The sequence below is a fragment of the Salvelinus fontinalis genome, chromosome 1 (genome assembly GCF_029448725.1).
Source record: "Salvelinus fontinalis isolate EN_2023a chromosome 1, ASM2944872v1, whole genome shotgun sequence".
Taxonomy (NCBI): domain Eukaryota; kingdom Metazoa; phylum Chordata; class Actinopteri; order Salmoniformes; family Salmonidae; genus Salvelinus; species Salvelinus fontinalis.
In genome coordinates, this window is record NC_074665.1 from 7703902 (window position 1) to 7709901 (window position 6000).

At 51.8% G+C, this 6000-nt stretch overlaps 1 protein-coding gene across 1 annotated transcript in view; it reads right to left on the minus strand.

Moving 5' to 3' along the window:
• Positions 1-6000, minus strand: part of micu1 (mitochondrial calcium uptake 1) — an 87531-nt gene that overhangs the window by 24300 nt on the left and 57231 nt on the right. The gene's annotated exons all lie outside the window — the stretch shown is intronic.

Below are 6000 nucleotides of genomic sequence, written 5' to 3' on the forward strand. Positions count from 1 at the left end.
AGTGCTTGTTAGTGATTGGACGTCATGTTATGGGAGTAGTTTGGTGGTTCTTTAACAGAGCCTTCAAATGGGAGGTTTTGGGCTTTGCCATTCACCCTTCAGTGTGTCTGAGGATAGGAGGGAGGTGCTGTAGTCAAGACGGGAACAGGGTTAGTGCTTTGCCATTCACCCTTCAGTGTGTCTGAGGATAGGAGGGAGGTGCTGTAGTCAAGACGGGAACAGGGTTAGTGCTTTGCCATTCACCCTTCAGTGTGTCTGAGGATAGGAGGGAGGTGCTGTAGTCAAGACGGGAACAGGGTTAGTGCTTTGCCATTCACCCTTCAGTGTGTCTGAGGATAGGAGGGAGGTGCTGTAGTCAAGACGGGAACAGGGTTAGTGCTTTGCCATTCACCCTTCAGTGTGTCTGAGGATAGGAGGGAGGTGCTGTAGTCAAGACGGGAACAGGGTTAGTGCTTTGCCATTCACCCTTCAGTGTGTCTGAGGATAGGAGGGAGGTGCTGTAGTCAAGACGGGAACAGGGTTAGTGCTTTGCCATTCACCCTTCAGTGTGTCTGAGGATAGGAGGGAGGTGCTGTAGTCAAGACGGGAACAGGGTTAGTGCTTTGCCATTCACCCTTCAGTGTGTCTGAGGATAGGAGGGAGGTGCTGTAGTCAAGACGGGAACAGGGTTAGTGCTTTGCCATTCACCCTTCAGTGTGTCTGAGGATAGGAGGGAGGTGCTGTAGTCAAGAGAGGAACAGGGTTTGGTTTCTGCGTACAGTCCTCATTATTGATGGAAATTGACATCTTGTCCTGGGACATGTGATGCTCAGTCTTTACACTCTCCCTAATATAGGCCACAGCTATTAGCCACCCTTCTGTTGACTGGCAGGCATCCTTAGGGGACAGGGACATGGGTACGTCCGCCAACTGATTACTATTGATGGGATCAATTCATTACGATTTAATAGGATAAACTGACCCTACATTTTTATGTCTGGCTGCTATCCACATGTCCCTCCTTAAAGCCTGCTACCCACATGTCCCTCGTCCCTTCCTCCTTAAAGCCTGCTATCCACATGTCCCTCGTTCCTTCCTCCTTAAAACCTGCTACCCACATGTCCCTCCTTCCTCCTTAAAGCCTGCTACCCACATGTCCCTCGTCCCTTCCTCCTTAAAGCCTGCTATCCACATGTCCCTCGTCCCTTCCTCCTTAAAGCCTGCTATCCACATGTCCCTCGTCCCTTCCTCCTTAAAGCCTGCTATCTACATGTCCCTCGTCCCTTCCTCCTTAAAGCCTGCTACCCACATGTCCCTCGTTCCTTCCTCCTTAAAGCCTGCTATCCACATGTCCCTCGTCCCTTCCTCCTTAAAGCCTGCTATCTACATGTCCCTCGTCCCTTCCTCCTTAAAGCCTGCTACCCACATGTCCCTCGTTCCTTCCTCCTTAAAGCCTGCTATCCACATGTCCCTTCCTCCTTAAAGCCTGCTATCCACATGTCCCTCGTTCCTTAAACCCAGCTACCCACATGTCCCTCGTTCCTTAAAGCCTGCTATCCACATGTCCCTTCCTCCTTAAAGCCTGCTATCCACATGTCCCTCGTTCCTTAAAGCCTGCTATCCACATGTCCCTTCCTCCTTAAAGCCTGCTATCCACATGTCCCTTCCTCCTTAAAGCCTGCTATCCACATGTCCCTCGTTCCTTAAAGCCTGCTATCCACATGTCCCTCGTTCCTTAAAGCCTGCTATCCACATGTCCCTCGTCCCTTCCTCCTTAAAGCCAGCTATCCACATGTCCCTCGTTCCTTAAAGCCTGCTATCCACATGTCCCTCGTTCCTTAAAGCCTGCTACCCACATGTCCCTCGTCCCTTCCTCCTTAAAGCCTGCTACCCACATGTCCCTCGTCCCTTCCTCCTTAAAGCCTGCTACCCACATGTCCCTCGTCCCTTCCTCCTTAAAGCCTGCTACATACATGTCCCTCGTCCCCTCCTCCTTAAAGCCTGCTACCCACATGTCCCTCGTCCCTTCCTCCTTAAAGCCTGCTACCCACATGTCCCTCGTCCCTTCCTCCTTAAAGCCTGCTACCCACATGTCCCTCGTCCCTTCCTCCTTAAAGCCTGCTATCCACATGTCCCTCGTCCCTTCCTCCTCAAAGCCTGCTACCCACATGTCCCTCGTCCCTTCCTCCTTAAAGCCTGCTATCCACATGTCCCTCGTCCCTTCCTCCTTAAAGCCTGCTACCCACATGTCCCTCGTCCCTTCCTCCTTAAAGCCTGCTACCCACATGTCCCTCGTCCCTTCCTCCTTAAAGCCTGCTACCCACATGTCCCTCGTTCCTCCTTAAAGCCTGCTACCCACATGTCCCTCGTCCCCTCCTCCTTAAAGCCTGCTATCCACATGTCCCTCGTCCCTTCCTCCTCAAAGCCTGCTACCCACATGTCCCTCGTCCCTTCCTCCTTAAAGCCTGCTACCCACATGTCCCTCGTCCCTTCCTCCTTAAAGCCTGCTACCCACATGTCCCTCGTCCCTTCCTCCTTAAAGCCTGCTACCCACATGTCCCTCGTCCCTTCCTCATTAAAGCCTGCTACCCACATGTCCCTCGTCCCTTCCTCCTTAAAGCCTGCTACCCACATGTCCCTCGTCCCTTCCTCCTCAAAGCCTGCTACCCACATGTCCCTCGTCCCTTCCTCCTTAAAGCCTGCTATCCACATGTCCCTCGTCCCTTCCTCCTTAAAGCCTGCTACCCACATGTCCCTCGTCCCTTCCTCCTTAAAGCCTGCTACCCACATGTCCCTCGTCCCTTCCTCCTTAAAGCCTGCTACCCACATGTCCCTCGTTCCTTCCTCCTCAAAGCCTGCTATCCACATGTCCCTCGTTCCTCCTTAAAGCCTGCTATCCACATGTCCCTCCTTCCTCCTTAAAGCCTGCTACCCACATGTCCCTCGTCCCCTCCTCCTTAAAGCCTGCTATCCACATGTCCCTCGTCCCTTCCTCCTCAAAGCCTGCTACCCACATGTCCCTCGTCCCTTCCTCCTTAAAGCCTGCTACCCACATGTCCCTCGTCCCTTCCTCCTTAAAGCCTGCTACCCACATGTCCCTCGTCCCTTCCTCCTTAAAGCCTGCTATCCACATGTCCCTCGTCCCTTCCTCCTTAAAGCCTGCTACCCACATGTCCCTCGTCCCTTCCTCCTTAAAGCCTGCTACCCACATGTCCCTCGTCCCTTCCTCCTTAAAGCCTGCTACCCACATGTCCCTCGTCCCTTCCTCCTTAAACCCAGCTACCCACATGTCCCTCGTCCCTTCCTCCTTAAAGCCTGCTATCTACATGTCCCTCGTCCCTTCCTCCTTAAAGCCTGCTACCCACATGTCCCTCGTTCCTTCCTCCTCAAAGCCTGCTATCCACATGTCCCTCGTTCCTCCTTAAAGCCTGCTATCCACATGTCCCTCCTTCCTCCTTAAAGCCTGCTACCCACATGTCCCTCGTCCCCTCCTCCTTAAAGCCTGCTATCCACATGTCCCTCGTCCCTTCCTCCTCAAAGCCTGCTACCCACATGTCCCTCGTCCCTTCCTCCTTAAAGCCTGCTACCCACATGTCCCTCGTCCCTTCCTCCTTAAAGCCTGCTACCCACATGTCCCTCGTCCCTTCCTCCTTAAAGCCTGCTACCCACATGTCCCTCGTCCCTTCCTCATTAAAGCCTGCTACCCACATGTCCCTCGTCCCTTCCTCCTTAAAGCCTGCTATCCACATGTCCCTCGTCCCTTCCTCCTCAAAGCCTGCTACCCACATGTCCCTCGTCCCTTCCTCCTTAAAGCCTGCTACCCACATGTCCCTCGTCCCTTCCTCCTTAAAGCCTGCTACCCACATGTCCCTCGTCCCTTCCTCCTTAAAGCCTGCTACCCACATGTCCCTCGTCCCTTCCTCCTTAAAGCCTGCTACCCACATGTCCCTCGTCCCTTCCTCCTTAAAGCCTGCTATCTACATGTCCCTCGTCCCTTCCTCCTCAAAACCTGCTACCCACATGTCCCTTCCTCCTTAAAGCCTGCTACCCACATGTCCCTCGTTCCTCCTTAAAGCCTGCTATCCACATGTCCCTCGTTCCTCCTTAAAGCCTGCTACCCACATGTCCCTCGTCCCTTCCTCCTTAAAGCCTGCTACCCACATGTCCCTCGTCCCTTCCTCCTTAAAGCCTGCTACCCACATGTCCCTCGTCCCTTCCTCCTTAAAGCCTGCTACCCACATGTCCCTCGTCCCTTCCTCCTCAAAACCTGCTACCCACATGTCCCTTCCTCCTTAAAGCCTGCTACCCACATGTCCCTCGTTCCTCCTTAAAGCCTGCTATCCACATGTCCCTCGTTCCTCCTTAAAGCCTGCTACCCACATGTCCCTCGTTCCTCCTTAAAGCCTGCTATCCACATGTCCCTCGTTCCTTAAAGCCTGCTACCCACATGTCCCTCGTTCCTTCCTCCTCAAAGCCTGCTATCCACATGTCCCTCGTTCCTTAAAGCCTGCTACCCACATGTCCCTCGTTCCTTAAAGCCAGCTACCCACATGTCCCTTCCTCCTTAAAGCCTGCTACCCACATGTCCCTCGTTCCTCCTTAAAGCCTGCTACCCACATGTCCCTCGTTCCTCCTTAAAGCCTGCTACCCACATGTCCCTTCCTCCTTAAAGCCTGCTATCCACATGTCCCTTGTTCCTTAAAGCCTGCTACCCACATGTCCCTTGTTCCTTAAAGCCTGCTACCCACATGTCCCTCGTTCCTTAAAGCCTGCTATCCACATGTCCCTCGTTCCTTAAACCCAGCTACCCACATGTCCCTCCTTAAAGCCTGCTATCCACATGTCCCTCGTCCCTTCCTCCTTAAAGCCTGCTACCCACATGTCCCTCGTTCCTTAAAGCCAGCTATCCACATGTCCCTCCTTAAAGCCTGCTATCCACATGTCCCTCGTTCCTTAAACCCAGCTACCCACATGTCCCTCGTTCCTTAAAGCCTGCTACCCACATGTCCCTCGTTCCTTAAAGCCTGCTACCCACATGTCCCTCGTTCCTTAAAGCCTGCTATCCACATGTCCCTCGTTCCTTAAACCCAGCTACCCACATGTCCCTCGTTCCTTAAAGCCTGCTACCCACATGTCCCTCGTTCCTTAAAGCCTGCTAGATGGCCAGCTGGATAGAACACCACTCTGTCATAAGGCCTACTGATGCAGCAAAAGGGTGAATGTCAAAGACTAATTAAGAGAGTGGTGGTAGACGTGTCTTTGGAGATGAACATTAAGTTAGTAGTGGATGGGTCTGGGATTGTGGAGATTGGCTGTAACAGCGTTCATCTGCCAATTCTGGCTTCTCTTCATCATATTAGTTCAGGATCTGAAGTGTCTCTTTTAACTCACAAGCAGCAGCATCTTCGCAATTAGACCACATTTTATGCTGCTGTTTATACACCGTTATAACCTTAGCTTTATAACCTACTTATTAACCTTCTTGTAAACCTGATAAGACTGTGGTATTTAAGAAAAATAAAGTAGTCATGCATTTAAAAAAAGTAGCTTCAAAGAGCTTTTATTTTGCGAATGCTGTTGTTATACGAGCTGTGATCTTGACTTCCTTCTCGTCCTGTACTCCAGTGTTCCCTCATCCTGGTCCTGGGGACCCCTAGCACTACACACCTTATAACACCAATCAACTCAAAGCTTTTGATTTGAATCAGGTGTATGAGGCGAAACCAAAATGTGCATCCCTTCAGGTCCCCGGGACCAGGATGAAGAAACATCGCACTAGAGAGTGATAGGTTATAAAACAACTGTTGAATCTCATGATGAAATATATTCCACCTCGATAACCCCGCACCCCTCATCCCCATTGCAATTAAGATTAACGCAGTTCCATGGTTATCCATTTAGGATTACTCTCTCACGCTGCACTCTCACAGTCTGAAAAGAGAGGTGGAATGGGTGGAAGGTGATATGGCATAGGGTGTCATTTGGGACACACCCCCAGGTAATGAAAGATATGTAAGAGCT